This window comes from Sorex araneus, chromosome 5, assembly GCF_027595985.1.
Source record: "Sorex araneus isolate mSorAra2 chromosome 5, mSorAra2.pri, whole genome shotgun sequence".
Lineage (NCBI taxonomy): Eukaryota > Metazoa > Chordata > Mammalia > Eulipotyphla > Soricidae > Sorex > Sorex araneus.
The window spans coordinates 206,958,795-206,975,428 of record NC_073306.1 but is presented as its reverse complement, the minus strand read 5'-3'; the positions used below and the strand labels follow the sequence as shown (position 1 = coordinate 206,975,428).

The window sequence follows — 16,634 nt, the reverse complement described above, 5'->3', positions numbered from 1 at the left end:
CAAGATAGTGAATACTAGTGTGGAGAAAGCGGACATCCTTGCCTGTGACTGGTCTCAGAGGGAAGCTTTTTCGATATTCTGCCATTGACTATGATATTGGCTATGGATTTTTTTTTTGTAAATGGCTGTTACTATATTGAGATATTTTCCTTCTGCCACCATTTTTTTGAGGTTCTTACCTTAAATAGGTGTTGAATCTTGTGAAAAGTATCTGTTGCTAAGCTAATATGATTTTTAGCTCTGTTGTTGGTTTGGTGTGTAACATAATTCATTTGAATGTATTGAACCACTCATCTCTGGGATGAATCCCACTTGATGAAGGTGGATAGTCTTTTTGATATATTGTTGGATTCGGTTGTTAAGATTTTTTTAGATTTTTGTGTTGATATTTGTTAGGGATATTGGTCGGTATTTCTTTTTTTAGTTATGTTCTTAACTGTTTTCAGAATTAGGGTAACATTGGCTTTAAAGGAACTGTCAGGAAGAATTGCAAGAGCTTCAGAAATATTGGCAGTAAGTCTTTGAAGGTTTGGGAGAAGTCACAAGGGAGTCCATCTGGGCCAGGACATTTGTTCTTGGGGAGATTTTAAATTACTGTTTCAATTTCCCTCCTCACCATCGACCTGTTCAGGTTCCCTACTTCCTCCTTGTTTGATCTTGGGAGTTTGTGTGACTCTAAGAATTGATCCTTTTCTGTTAAGTTCTCCACTTAAGAGAAAGACATGGTGTTGTTTATGGTAAACCTCTTAGGATCCTTGCTTTTCTGAACTCTGTTATAGTCATTTCTCTGCTTTCATCTCCGGAATATTTACCTTTAAAAGACTTATTTTGCTACCTTTTTTTTTTTTTTTTTTTTTTGCCAGACTTGTTAATTACAAAAAAAAAAAAACAAAAACCATAAAACCAGAGCAGTCCCTGGTTCCTTTGACCCACTGTGTTGTTTTCTTGATTCTATGTTTCTCTGCCATTTGCCTGCAAGAGCAAGTCTGCGCTGTTGCCCGAATGTGCCAGGTGCCATCCCAGCAGCTCTGCTGCTTGGGGCCTGGCACAGGGACAGGGGATCTCGTCATGCGCTGGCATCCAGGGCCCCATGAGCACTGGGGCTGAGTGCCCCCTGGAAGTGCTGCTGGGAAATGTGCAAGTACTATGTCCAGGAGTGGGACTCCGGGTGAGCATGTGGGTGAGCACCACTAAAGCGTGTGAGCCCTGGCCACCACCTCGCCAAGTATCTGTGCCCTGCAGGAGGGTTGCCCCATAGCTGGAAGCCTGCTTCCTGCGCGGAGGGGAGAAGGCAGATGGAACAGAGAAGGGATCACTAAGAAAATGATGGCTGGAGGAACCAGTCAGGATGGGAGATGCATGCCGAAAGTAGATAATGGACCAAACATGATGACCTCTCAGTGTCTGTGTTGCAAGCCATAATGCCCAAAAGTAGAGAGAGAGTATGGGGAATTTTGTCTGCCATGGACACAGGGGGAGGGTGGGAAAGGGGGGGTATACCAGGGATATTGGTGGTGGGGAATGTGCACTGGTGGAGGGATGGGTGTTTGATCATTGTGTGATTGTAACCCAAACATGAAAGCTTGTAACTCTCTCACAGTGATTCAATTAAAAAAGAAAAAAAAGTATCTGTGCCCTGGTCCTTCCAGTAACAAAAGGGAAGGGGAAAGTATAGCGTTACTCTGAGTGACAGTCCAGTGGATAGGGTGCTTGCCTTGCACACAGTTGACGCGGGCTCAATCCCTGGCATCCCATAGGGTCCCCAGAGCACTGCTAGGCGTAGTTCATGAGTTCAGAGCCAGCAGTAACCCCTGAGCACTGCTGGGTGTACGGATTCCTCCTATCCCTGCCCCCCAAAAGAAGGCAACTATTAGCATTAAATTGAGGGAAAAGTCATAGTAATAGAGACTTGGAAGTAATTGCCTGGTGAGAGGATTAGAGTTGGTGGAGTTAATTCATATGAGGGGGATTTGCATCATGTGTATTGATATCAGGCAGGTCATTATTACTATCATTATTATTATTGTTATTATTATTGGGAAAAGAGAGTTAAGACTCACATCCTACTTGGTTTTCTTGGAGTAAATACTCCCTGACACTTGTCATTTCATGGGGACTGTGTTGCGTGCACCGTATGCTGAGTGTGTTTGACTGTCTTGCAGACCTCCATTGGAATCCTTGATTCGTTATTTAATGGAATTTATTAACTGCTTACTTGGTATGTTCTAACTTTTTACTTAATTATTTGTTTGTTGGGCTGGAGCGATAGCACAGCGGTTGGGCATTCGCCTTTCACACGGCCGACCCGTATTCGATTCCTCCACCCCTCTCGGAGAGCCCGACAAGCTACCGAGAGTATCGAGCCCATGCGGCAGAGCCTGGCAAGCTACCCGTGCATATTGGATATGCCAAAAACAGTAACAATAAGTCTCTCAATGAGAGACGTTACTGGTGCCCACTCGAACAAATGGATGAGCAACGGGATGACAGTGATTTGTTTGTTTGGGGGTCACACCCTCTGGTGCTCCGGGCGTACTCCTGGCTCTGGACTCAGGGGTCACTCCTGACGGTGGGTGGGGGGACCGTTATGCGGTGCTGGGGACCGAGCCTGGAACTGTCACCGTAACTATGTCCCTGGCCCCTGTGTGCGGGAACTTTTAAAATCAGACACATTTCCTCCTTTCAACGGCTAGTAAACTAGTCTAGCTTATGAATTGATAACTGATAGGTCATGTGATATCTATTTTGAGATCTCATTGACTGTTTGTTGCCCACGGAACTCGGAGTTCCTTAGCATCCCTTGTGCGTCTCTCTCTGTCTGCCCACCTGGCTGTGCTCGTGGCTTGCTCCTGCCTCTGGACTCCGTGTCGAGCAGCCGGGTGCGGCCGCGTGCCCTGCCCACTCTGCTTCCACGGGGGTACAGCTTCTCTTCACTTATGTTTATTTGCATTGCTTCTAAATTCAGCGAAGCTTGCTCTACTTTGGGCTCCTGACTTGTTGGGGTTTCTCATGGTTTCTACGTGGTTTCAGAGTAGAGCACTGGTTATTTACTTACTGGCAGACTAGGAATATCTTCCAGGTATCGTGATATCGTTGGAGCAGTAGCACAGTGGGTAGGGGGGTGGCCTTGCACACAGCCGGCCCGGGTTCGATTCCTCCATCCCTCTTGGAGAGCCTGGCAAGCTACCTGTGGCGTATTATACCAAAAACCAGTAACAGCAAGTTTCACAATGGAAACATTACTGGTGCCCGCTTGAGCAAGTCGATGAGCAACGGGATGACAGTGATACAGTGATACAGTGATGCTACCTGGTAAGAGTTGGTTCCACTGAAACTCCCGGTCCTGAGCTAAGGTTCTGTTTGATTGGCCCTGCCAGCGCTAGCATAGCCAGGACATCCTTCAGGCCCCCTCTCTACAAGTAATAATAACACACTGAGTTAGAGCTCACATAGGCTAGCTCCCAGATAAAGCTCGATTCAGGAGCACAGGATGGGCATCCAGCCCGTTGGCCGGGGTGCAGGCTGGAGTCCATGCCTTGCAGGGGTGACACCGGACCGGATCCCAGCCTCATAGGGCGACACCCACACTCGAAGCCGGGAGTGGTTCTCGAGCACTGCTGGGTGCGATCAGAAATCCAAAAGCCACCGAAAAGCTCAATGTGTAGGTTTCAGAACGGTCACCGTACCGCATCCGGCTCTCACCCGGCATCCTTCGCCGCGAGACCGTCCTTCCCCGTGGCGTGGGCTTTTACGGTGTCTCTGCAGCCCTGAAGCATGTCCCACGGACACTGTCGTCACGCTTTCCACCGCAGACATTCTTTCTGGGGGGGTCACCTGTCCCGTGCGTCCACGCTCCCTCGCCGTCCTGCAGCTGTGCGTCTGCTCGGTGTACGGGCCTGGGCCATGGCTTGTGTGTGTTGGTTTTCAAACTCCATGTCGCAGTGAGCTCTTGTGATAAACATTTATCTGCCTCCTGACTGACTTCATTCAGGTTCCTGCCCTCCAGGCCCTCACGTGTTGTCATAAACGGCAGGACTGACCTGTCAGTGAGTGGCTAATCACCTGGCAGCCCTCTAGGTCGGTGACTCTGCGTTGAGGCCAGGGGGTCCCAGTTGGCCGGGTCATGTGGCTTAGGTGTGTGATAGGCCATGCCATCCAAGTTTGTGCTTTTTTTAAAAAAAAAATTATTATTTATTATTATTATTTTTATCCCCGTGAGATACAGCTACAGAGCTTTCCTGTTTGAGTTTCAGTCATACAGTGATCAGTCACCCAACCCTCCACCAGTGCACATGCTCCACTACCAATGTCCCCAGTATCCCCTACCCCCGTCCCACCCCTCGCCGGCCTCTATGGCAGACAGTCTTCCCCATCCTCTCTTTCGTATTGCTTGTTATGAATAGCATAAGGTGTCAAGGCTGCACTCCTGGAATGCTGACATTTTTGATGGTTAGGGTCTGGGAAATCTCTGCAGCCGGCTGCTGGTTTCCTTTGTGTGTCTCTGGATCATGGCCATGAAGGAGCTTTAAGTAGAAGCTGGAGGCAGTTTGTGGGCGTGACCTCCAGGTTCCCATGGGGACAAGGAGTTGAGAAGGACTAGTCCATCCCGTCTCCCTTGAAGCCTGGAGTTGGCTGTCACTAAACCCGCGTACCTGCACTTCTCTTTGGGTTCTGGTAGTCGGACGACGCCTGCCCCCATCTGAGGCTTGTGCCCTTTCTTTACCGTGTTTGGGCTGTGGTAGGGCTGACGGTCTCCACAGTTCTTAGAACGCGTCCCTGCCTTGGAATGGAGCTGCGCAGGTGTGGATGGCATGCTCTATTTTCTTCATTTATCTAGATTCCCCATCTTTTTGTTTGTGTGTTTGGGGGCCATTGCCAGCTGTGCACGGGGCTTACTCTTGGCTCTGCACTCAGGGACCACTCCTGGCAGTGCTTGGGGGGGAGGCATATGGGGTCCCGGGAATCAAACCCAGGTCAGTCACATACAAGGCAAGTGCCCTACCCACTACACTGTTGCTCTGGCCCCAGTTGCTACCTCTCGACTGTGATAAATAATGCCGCAGTCAACACGAGCACACAACCTTCTGTTGACGGGGAGTCAAGATAGATAAGGCCCAGAATGTTGTGTGGGCGGGGGTCAGGGAGGAAGGGAGAGCACACCAGTGACTGAATGAGCAGATACATATGTACGGGTGTGAGTCATCACTTGAGAATTCTTGCTGTCACTAAGTGTGCCGCAGGTGGTGCCCTGAAGCTAGAGGTTGGGACGGATCCTCCAAGCTGGCATCCCAGCCCAGGGAGAGACACAGCCGAGACCAGACTAGGAGCTGCCAACAGCGTTGCCACCCTCCTCTTGTTGTGGAACAGGCAAGGCTACATACACCCGGACCGGGAACCCGTAGGGTGGGTATCAGGACAAACTGGAGACTCAGGTCACGCTGAGGTACACAGACCAGGTGAGCTGCAGCTGACTGGAACTGGAAGCTGAGGTTAGAGCTGCGGACCTCAGCGCCTCTTGTTCCACGTCCATGTAGATAATAGGATTTACCCGACAGGAGCAGCGAGGCTAGTGGAGAGCAGAGGCAGATCGGGCTGGTTGTCCTTGGGTGGAAATTTGGTCTGCCTGGGGCATCCGCACTGATGCCCTAGCCAGGGCACTCAGGAGGCCTGTGGTGTTGGTCACTGGACCAGCCGTGCGGGCCAGCTCTGAAGCCACCTCTCTGGTCCTAGCTATTAAGTCTTTCAGGGAAAAACTCACTTCTGCTGTTAGTAAGTAATATTTGGTTTGCTCTGTTGGTTCTGATGTGACATCATGGGATGCAAAGAACTGCTGCTGATGCATCATGGGAGTATCCTAACAGGGGCCCGCTGCTGATGCTGCGTCCCCAGGGAGTACTTGGTATATATTGCTTTCTTGCAAAATTGGAGGATATGGATAGCATTTTATACCCGAGGGCTCTAATATCACAATTCTGAAAGCGGAAGTGTATGAGGTTAGGTGTTTGGTTTCTTAGTAGGGTAAAAGGATTTAAAGCAGGTATTCCGTTATGATAATTAGATGTTAAAAACTCTTATACCGAGGCTGGAACGATAGTACAGTAGGTAGGGCGTTTGCCTTGCATGCGGCCGACCCGGGTTCGATTCCCAGAATTCTATATGGTCCCCCGAGCACCACCAGGAGTGATTCCTGAGTGTAGAGCCAGGAGTCAGCCCTGAGCATCGCCGGGTGTGATGCTCAAAAAGCCAAAAAAAACCCAAAAAACAAAAAACAAAAAAACTCTCATACCTTTTCTTACTTCCCAGAAGTCCTACGGGTAGTTTGAAGGTCTGCCGTCACTTGACTCTTGCTCAGGTGAGAAAAGGCAGGGATTGAACCCGTGCTGGGAATTGAACAGTAGATTGAAGGAGTCAGCCCTGAACAGGAGAAACTGAAGTGAGAATTTTGTTTTATTTTGGTTTTTGGGTCACTCTTGGCAATGCACGGGGCTTACTCCTGGCTTTGTGCTCAGGAATCACCCCTGGTGGGGCTTGGGGGACCACATGGGGTGTCCGAGATCGAGTTCGGGTTGGCCGCGCACAGGGTACACGCCCGGCCTGCTGTACTATTGCTCCGGCCCCTAAAGTGAGTTTTAATCCCTTTTCGCACACTCCCGCCTGTAGTGTGGCCTCACTCTTAAAGATTCTGAGTGAACATTCTAGTGGGTCTGACTTGCCTTTTCATTTTATTTCCCCTTGGGGGCGGGGGGGGGGGTTGCCACAGCCAGTGATGCTTGGCTTTTCCTCCTGGCTCTGCACTCAGGGGTCACTCCTGGCGGGCCCAGGGGACCGAATGGATCCCAGCCCAGGTCGGCCTCATCAAGGCGAGTGTCCTACCTGCCGTACTGCTGCTTTGGCTCCTGCCTTTTCCCTTGTTATATCGAAAGCGTTGGGCCGCCGGGTTTAGCCTGGCTGTGTGCCTCTCAGAGCCGGGCCGGGGCTCCGAGGGACAGAGCTGCGGGCATCTGTCCTGGGGACTGGGCCACCCCAAAGGGAGGAACGTGGCAACTGGACAGCTGTCCTCCGAGACGTGGAGTACTTGACCTTCTGGCCGTCTCTCTCAGGCTTCCTTAAACTTCTCTCACCAGAGACCTCCTTGAGCTGGAGACACTTTTTTTTTTTTTTGCTTTTTTGGGCCACACCCGGCGATGCACAGGGGTTACTCCTGGCTCTGCACTCACGAATCACACCTGGTGGTGCTCAGGGGACTATATGGGATGCTGGGATTCGAACTCGGGTCGGCCGCGTGCAAGGCAAATGCCCTATCCGCTGTGCTATCACTCCAGCCTCTGGAGACATTTTTATGCTACCTGGGGCCTGTAGCTAAATAAAACAGGTATGCAGACCGTTGACAATAAATTGATAATAAATCACAGAGATTAATTTTATTAATTTTTTTCTATAATTCCCTCTTGAAATTTTATTTGATTTTTAATTATCGTTGAGGTTTTGTGATGTACAATACTGTAATTGGTGGTTTTCTGTGCACGTAATTCCTACTCTGCACCCACTCCCGCCCCCAGGGCTCCAGCGTCCTCTCCCTTTCGAACCCTCGAACCCTCAGCCGAGTGCATCGGTTTTCCTGGTGCATTGACCTCGGCCCTTTGTTGCTCCCTTGCTGTGTTTGTTTAGGTGTCACAAGTGAGGGCGATCACTGCCTCTCTCTTTCCTTCAGACTGACTTCACTCGGCGTGATGGCCTCTACTTCCATCCAGGTTAGTACAGGTCGCATGATTTTGCAAGTTGAATGCCGCATCGCGTTCCATTGTGTGTATTTATACACCGTCACTTCTTAAGCCATTCATCCGTGTAGTTGGGCATTTGGTTGTTTCTGTATTCTGTCTATTGCACCAAGTGCCGAGGTGAATGTAGGGGTGGTATTTGCTTTAAAATTCATGCTTTTGTGTTTAGGGATAGATGCCAAGAAGAGGTATCACTGTGTCATCTGAGGGTTTAATTCCTTTTTTTTTTTTGCTTTTTGGGTCACACCCAGTCATGCTCAGGGGCGACTCCTGACTCTGCACTCAGGATTTACCCCTGGTGATGCTCGGGGGACCATATGGGATGCTGGGAATCGAACCCAGGTTGGCTGTGCATGCAAGGCAGACGCCCTACCCGCTGTGCTATTGCTCCAGCCCCTAATTCCTTTTTGGGGAGAGATCTCCGTGTTGGTTTCCAGACAAGCTGAACCACACAACATCCTTGCCAACACCGTTCCCAGACTTCTTGATATGTGTCATTCTAAAGATAACAAAGTTATTTTAAGGCTTTTTTTTTTTTTAAAATTAAGGGACTGGGGAGATGGCTCAGTGGGTTGAGTGCATTGCTTTGAACTGTGTTCAGTGCCTGGCATTGCCTGGACCCCTGAGCAGCAGTAGGAGTGACCCCCGAGCACAGAGCTGGAAGCACCCCTGGGCAGTACCAGCTGTGGCCGAGAGCATTCCTCCCCCTCTCTCACCTCTTCCCTCCTCCCAAATGAAAACTTTGTGACCCAGTACGAACTGGTGATGGAAAGTTGGAGAAGCTGGAGTATGTGGCTGTCGTGTTTTCCTTCTCTTTCCTCTCGTTCTGTCCCCGCTCGCATCGGCTGGTCCATCTATTGGTTGCGGTTCTTCTAGTACAGGTTGAGGTGTCACATCTGGGTGCAGTGCCGTAGGGCTACTGGGTCAGGGGTGCTCTGCTCCTCACCCCATTGCTGTTCTCTCTTGATACATTACAGCAAAATTTAGGTCTCACCTTGTCATCTGCATGATAGGGGGAGAAGAAGAGGAAATAAGAATCTCTTAATAGCTAATGAGTGGTGATTACCCTAGTAAAGAAATGAGTGAAGAAGTCAACAGTGGCTGTAATCCTGAGTTTTTTAACCAACGTGCAAACCCTACCCTATTGGCTGACCTTAGATTTCATGTCTTCCGTATCACATATACACCCTGATTCTAACAAGCCCATCTGGACCTGCCTTCCTGAAAGGCCTGAGATCCGTGGGTTACTCTGAACTTTGTAGAGTGCTGACATTTCCTATCAGCTTACCCCAGGAGAGACTGCAGAGGAATGTCCCAGAGTCTCCTCACTATCTTCTGAGCCCCCAAAGGTTCTTCTGAAAAGCCGGGACCAGTTACTTTACTCCTTATTCGCCTCCGTTTTCACTTACTCTTTGCCATTATGAGGAAATCAGATTGAATAAGCTCTTGGCCAAACTGTGGTGGAATTTGACTTTCAGTAGAGTGAAATGGCCATTGTGTCTCTTGGTTTATGTATTGTGTTTCTTGGTTCAAGTCTTCTTTTGGTGCAAGTCTTCAGGTTCAGCAATTTTGGAGAGAAAAACGTCATAATTCTGTTTTGTTTTGTTTTGGGGCTATCCCTGGTGATGCTCAGGGTTTACTCGTGACTCTGCGCTCAGGAATTACAACTAGCATTGCTTGGGGCACCCTATGGGATGCCAAGGATTGAGCCTTAGGTCAGCTTCGATCAAGGCAAGCATCCTGCTCACTGTAGCGTCCTCCAGCCCCCGAAAGCATCATCGTGTGATCGCTTTATACAGTGTGTTCCGGAGATGGGAGACGTGGGGTTCAGGTGGTGCTCCAGAGCCTAGGTCATTTCCTGCTGGGCAGCACCCTCAAATTCAGAAGGCCCGAGCTGGGTCAGCCACTGGCCTGCCAAGCATTGAGAAACCACGATTTCCTTCTTGGGGTAAAACAAGGCCTTCTCCAGTTGAGAATTAAAATCTCTTTCCCACTTCCTCCATCCTTCTAATGCTGATAATATTTTTGTGAGATTTTATTTATTTGTAAAATATCCAGAAGAATTCTTTGTTAGAGCAACTTCTACCACATTTTCTCGTGAGAATATTTTAAATTATAAATTATATATTTGTCAGGTTCAATTAGTTATATTCTATAAGGCAACTCATGTTACCTAGTTTCAATTTTAGGATATGAAACTTATATTTTATTGTTTAATATTTGTATTCTTATAACTATAAATTTCTGATTTAGTCTTTTTCTTACATTGATTTTGCAAGTTTTTAATAAAATGTTTAAATATTCAGTGTAAAAAAACAAACAAACAAACAAGGCCTTCTCTGACAGACTAGTGAGGCCGTGGGCACGTCCCCATTCTTGCTGGCAGGCTGTGTGATGTATGGGAAGCACCCAGCTAATCCTGCGAAGAGACGTTGGCTGAGGCTAATTCGGCATGGGTGTCGCCCAGTGGGGACCAGCCATCCTCATTCCTGTCGTGCAGAGAGCTTGGGGTGCCCAGGGGAGACGGGGCTGAGTGACTGCAGCGGCAGTGACTGTGGAGTTGTGAAAACTCACAGCCCTGCAACTCACATCTTGAACCCGCTGAGCAGGTACCCGGCTTGCTGAAGGAGTCCAACCTGATCTCAAATGGGTGTCGCTGGTTTTTAAGCTAGTTGTTAAGAGACTATGTTTTGCTTCGTTTGCTCTGGCCGTGACCGGATTCTGGTGAAAATCCACAAGGGCGAGGGATTCTTCTCTGGCCCTCTCCCAGTTATGAGAAAGTCATCTAACAGCCTTCCTGAGATCTCCTTACCACGTTCCCCTGATTCTTAGTCTTCCCCTTTTCATATTTATTATTGGCTTGACTGTTGGAGGGCCAGGCCCAGGGTGTGCTGGGCGTGTGTACGTGGGAAGTGCCTGATGCCAGGGGTTGACCCCGGGTTCCTACGTGTGCCGGCACCTGCTCTCCCACTTGGCCAGACTCCCTGCCCGCCGTCAGTCCCTGGGCAGAAAGGAGAAGGCAGAGAAGAATGTAGGTACTGTAGCCACTTCAAGAAGTGTCTGCTACTTTCCAAGTTTGCAGCAAGATTTTAAGCCATGTACAGTTAAGTTATTTTGACTTTTAAGGTCTGTTTGTCTGACAGAGGTTTAACTTAAATTTGCTTCCTGCTCTAATTTCAGGTTTTATAGAACACACCTATAAAACTTCCCCAGTTCTTCTGTCACTTCCTTATAAAATCTCTCTTTATTTTGGCTTGCATAGTTCTAAATGGCCTTCCCATGTTTATGGAGGGGTGTGTGTGTGTGTGTGTGTGTGTGTGTGTGTGTGTGTGTGTGTGTGTGTGTCTCTGTCTCTCTGTGTACTTGGATATTCACTCATTTGAAGGTGTATGTCAGCTCTTGACAGTGATTATCTTTGGGGTGTTGGTTAAGAACAAGAAGATACATTGTGGTGAAGAACAACTTTTATTGCACTGTAGCACTGTCCGTCCTGTCTTCATTGATTTGCTCGAGTGGGCACCATTGTGAGACTTCTTGTTACTGTTTTTGGCATATCGAATATGCCACGGGTAGTTTGCCAGGCTCTGCTGTGTGGGCGAGATACTCTCAGTAGCTTGCCGGGCTCTCCGAGAGGGACAAACGAATGGAACTTGGGTCGGCTGCGTGCAAGGCAAACACCCTATACGCTGGGCTATCACTCCAGTCCTTCCTTACTTTTATTGCATTATTTTAAAAATGATTTCTAGTTTTACACCTAAGCTTGTATACTTTTTATTATTGTTGTTGCTTTGTTTTTGTTTTGGAGCCATGCCTGGCAATGCTCAGGGCTTACTCCTGGCTCTGCACTCAGGAATTACTTCTGGTGTTGCTCAGGCACCAGATGGGATGTCGGGAATTGAATCTGGGCTGGCTGCATGCAAGGCAAGACCCTACCCACTGTACGATCACTCCAACCCCATGTACACTTTTATTAATACAAAAAATGCAAGCATACGATTTGTCCTTTTTATTTATTATTATTGAACCACAGTGAGACACACAGTTACAAAGTTGCTCATGATTGGGTTTCAGTCATATAATGTTCCAGCCCCACCAGCAAGCACTTAATTTTTGCTTCTTAGAGTTAACCGTATGAGCTTTGGGGGCTCAGTGACTAGCCAGCAGCACTTTCGTGCAAAACTCTCTGTGCCGTCCACAAAAATGGTAGTTAAAAAAGATTATTTTTAGGGGACCAGATTGATGGTACAATAGTAAGTGCTTACCTTGGACACAGCTGACCCAGTTTTAGTCCTTGGTACCCTACAGGGTCCCTGGAGCGTATTAGGAGTGATTCCTGAGCACAGAGCCAGGAGTAAGCCCTGAGCACTGCTGGGTATGGCCCCAGCAACCCCACCCCCCAAAAAAAAATTATATGTATTTGACTGTTAGATACTTATTAAAAGTTACAGCATTGGTGTTTTTTTTTTGTCCCTTTAATTACACTTAGGTTGAATCTTTTTGCTTTTCTCATCAACCACAAAATTTCCACTTAAAGCTCACCCTATAATTAAAAACTATACTATATCCTAATCCGAAATGTCTATAATTCAGAGGTCAGATTGCCACAAGGAATTGCAGGGCGGGGGCCTTGGACGTGTTAAATCCTCCTTTGCCTGCTTTAGCTTTCATGTCTGGACAGTTACCAAGGACCCAAGCTGGGAGAAGCCCGTCACGCAGTCTCGAGTCTGTGCGGGGGCCGAGTGACGTTGTCTCCGGCTGTGTGGCTGGTTGTTGATGATATTGTCACCTTCCAAAGAGTAAGGTCTCCTGGGCTCGTGCTCGGGGACTGAGGCCCCGCTGGGGATTCTTGGTCTCACCTGTGGCCCCGGGCCAGGCCCTGGGCCCTGTAGCTCTGAGGTTGCCCCGGCCACCGTGCAGGGCTTGCTGCTCTTCTGGATGTACCCAGTGGTGCATGGGGACCTAGGATGGCTGGGCCTGAAGCACACAGGAACTCTGGCACTCTCCGACCCCTTACCTCTCCCCGTCTCCTTTGCTTTATTTACGCTCGTTCAGCTGGTTTATAAGACTGTTGTCTTAGGAGTATGCTTTTATACCTCTGCAAGTGTGCATTAGTACACCAGACCTACCACCAACGTGCTAGTAGTCCTCTTCCACCAGAACCCTCGGCCGTCTCCACCCACTCACGGTCCTTCCCCACCTCCTCCTGGAACTTCCGCTCTGGAGTCAGAATCCAAGTTCACATCCTAAGAGCTTGTTGTCGCTGGCTTTGTTACCTTGCTTTGATTCTCTCTATCTCGTTTATTTGTAAAAGCATCAAATATTTCAGACTGTGGCCTCTTGCTATTGTTTGGTTTTGGGACCACATCTGGTGGTACGCCAGGGCTTACTCCTGACTTTGTGCTTAGGGATCAGTTCTGGTGGTGTTCAGGGGACCCTGTGGGGTACTGGTGATAAGACCCAGTCAGTTACGTGCAGGGCAAGCGCCTTACCTGCTTTATTATTACTCTGGCCACTCCGATCTCTCTCTAAAGAAGAAATGTATTCCTTCTGTTGATTCTAATGAAGGAAAGTGAGCAGAAAGAAGTACACTGAATTCCTTAATAAAATCATTTGACACTGAAAATGCTGGTGATGGATGTGGTTTAGGAATGTTGTAAGCGCGAGAAGTGTCATTAATAGTATCATAAATCACAGCACCTCAATAATCATGGTAAAGGAAAAGGCAATGAAAAGGCTCTCATCACAGATTAGGGAAAGTAGTTGTTGAAATCCCTTCACAGAGGATCTGACCCGGAACATCTCGAGGGCTTTCACAGTTCAGTAATAAGAAAACAGGGAACTCTGTCCAGAGGTCAGTGGAGGAGCTGGTTGCTCAGGCATTTCATCTCGGTTGTCTACGTGGCGGATATTAGCATGATGGAAAGGTCTAGGAAGCTGACCACAGGCCTGGCGTCCCGAGTCACACAGGGCGACAGGGCAGCTGAGAATCGAGTCTCGTGGTGTTGAATTGTGTGGCAACAAGGAGCCTCTCGAAGATTCTTTCAGACGTTGCTGGTGAATAGTGTGACGAGCCCCTGGAGCTGGTGACGCTGAGAGCTAAACCTAGTTCCGGGCTGTAGCGCGTGGTCAGGTGACAGAGCGCACACCGGGCCCTGCTCTGTCCCCGGAAGCCCTGGGCTGTCCCTGCTGCGCTGCCGAGGCCTGTCCTAGGTGCCCCCCAGGGAGAGACCCCCGCGTCCATGAAAGTAGGCCTTGCTCGCAGCGGCCGGATTCTCCCCCAGCTTCCACGAACCATCGCCGCTGAGCTGCGACTCCCGTGCTTGCCTGTTACGGCCGTTGCTTTCAGAAACTTTCCTGTCAAGTGTTGTTGCCTTTTGCTCTTTTAAAACTGAGGTTGCCACCAAGCAAAGGTGGCTTGGAGGGCTCGCTCGGGATGGGAGACGCGTGCTCAAAGGAGACTATGGACCGGACACGAGGGCCACTTATGACCTGTGTTGCAAAGTACAGCACCCGAAAGGAGAGAGAGCAAAAGGGAATGTGCCTGCCACAGAGCTGGTGTGGGGGGCAGGGGAGGGGGCAGGGGGAGGGATACTGGGAACATTGGTGGTGGAGAATGGGTACTGGTGGAGGGATGGGTACTCGAACGTTGTATGATTAAAACGTAATCATGAAAGTGTGTTAGTCTGTAATTTTACCTCACGTGTTGCATTAAAATTTTTTTTAAGGGGCTGGAGTGATAGTACAGCGGGTAGGGCGTTTGCCTTGCATGCAGCCGACCCAGGTTGATTCCCAGCATCCCATATGGTCCCCTGAGTACCACCAAGGGGGTAATTCCTGAGTGCAGAGCCAGGAGTAACCCCTGAGCATCGCCGGGTGTGACCCAAAAAGAAAAAAAAAATTAAAAGAAAAGAAGTAAAACTCAATAAAATAAAAAATGAAACTGAGGTTGCTTGGTACCGTCAGGTCAGGTGTGCCCCCCTCCCCCGCACCACCAGGCCTGCCTTGATAGAAGAAACAGTAGTTTGGGGCAGGCTGGGGGGTGGGGGTGGGGGTGCTTTATTTTCTGAGTCGAAGCAGTTCTTTGTGTATGTGAGTACACTGTATCTGCCATGGTGTTTATAGTACTTCCTCACTGGGGATCCTTGTTGTTCTCTTCCTTCTCTGCCCTTAATTGTCGTTGTCAGTGTGGCCAGGGAGGTGACGTACTTCATGCACTCACGGCTGTGTGCCTCTCCTGCAGGGCTAAGTGGCACTGCTGCCCGGGGTGGAGGCCGCAGGTGCTGGATGCGTGCAGGAGACATCACAGGCTTTGCTGGGGCTTTGGGTTGACACCTCATTTGTTTTTGTTTTGTTTTTTTGCTTTTTGGGTCACACCCGGCAATGCACAGGGGTTACTCCTGGCTCATGCACTCAGAAATTACCCCTGGCGGTGCTCAGGGGACCATATGGGATGCTGGGAATCGAACCTGGGTCAGCCGAGTGCAAGGCAAACGCCCTACCCGCTGTGCTATTGCTCCAGCCTCCATGTTGACACCTGATTTGAATGAAGTAGCCGAAGTCCAGCTAGGACCTCAGGCCTGCGAGGTAGGCAGGCGGCCTACGACCAAGGCGCCTACTTACCATCTGTAAAACTGTGTTTGGAAGAGCTTAGGTTGATTTTCTTGAAGTCTCCTTTGTCAGTTGTTTGTTTTATGCTTTGTTCAGTGTCTTTTTTTTTGGGGGGTGGGGGGGTTCACACCGGGCGACTCTCAGGGTTTACTCCTGGCTCTGCACTCAGGAATTACTCCGGCGGTGCTCGGGAGACCATAGGGGATGCTGGGAATCAAACCCGGGGTGGCCGCATGCAAGGCAAACGCCCTACTGCTGTGCTATGGCTGTTGTGTGTTCTGTTAAGAATTCTGTGCCTTTGCTGAGAATGAAGAGATATGAGGTCAAGCGGCCGCATTAGCAGCCGCACGGTTTTGGATTTCTGTATTTTAGTATTTTAGTAAATACCAGAGAAATTCTCAGCAATGGAAAACAAATTATCCAATGCTTCCTTTTCAGCAGGTCCGACTTTAGGGGGAAAAAACTCCAAATAATAATAGTGAGTTTTTTTGTTGAAATATTGAATGTAATCAAAGTAAAGTGAAATTTATCAGTTACACAGGCGGGGGGGGTTGGGGGGGAGGATTAGGGAGAGGTATACTGTGATTCTTGGTGGTGGAATATGTGCACTGGTGAAGGGATGGGTGTTCGAGCATTGTATAACTGGGACTTAAACCTGAAAGCTTTGTAACTTTCCACATGGTGATTCAATAAAAGAATAAATTTTAAATAATAATAATAATAATAATAATAATAATAATAATAATAAAAGAATTCTGTGCCTGACCCAAGGATTTTTGCCTTGTTTTCTTCGAGACATTTGATAGTCCTAAAACTATAAAATTTGCATTTGACTCTGTGGTCCATTTTGAATTAAACTTTGTATGAAAAATGTTGATTGAAATGCTTTGGCTTTTGCATTTGAATATCCAGCTGTTTTGGCACTATTGAATGAGAGACTTTTTCTCTTCTTTGCATACTTGCTTGACATCTTTGTCAAAAATCAACTTCAACCAAGGGCTTAGAAGGTTGCTAAGTGGTAGAACACGGGAGATGCCCTGAGTTCAGTCCCCAAGCACCTTCGTACCTTCGTGCCGGAACTTCAGGCCCAACCTCTGGGCCGCGCTGTTGGGGTGACCTCTGTGGAGAAAAACAATCAACCACAGACGTTTATGTCTATTTCTGGAACCTCATTGATCTAAGTGTCTATCCTTTCACCGAAACCACACTATCTGGATTACTGTAGTCTTGTAGTAAGTCTCAAAATCA

The 16,634-nt window shown here is 48.6% G+C and overlaps 1 protein-coding gene across 1 annotated transcript in view; it reads left to right on the top strand.

Moving 5' to 3' along the window:
* WDFY3 (WD repeat and FYVE domain containing 3) overlaps nt 1-16,634 on the top strand; it is a 284,440-nt gene that overhangs the window by 18,691 nt on the left and 249,115 nt on the right.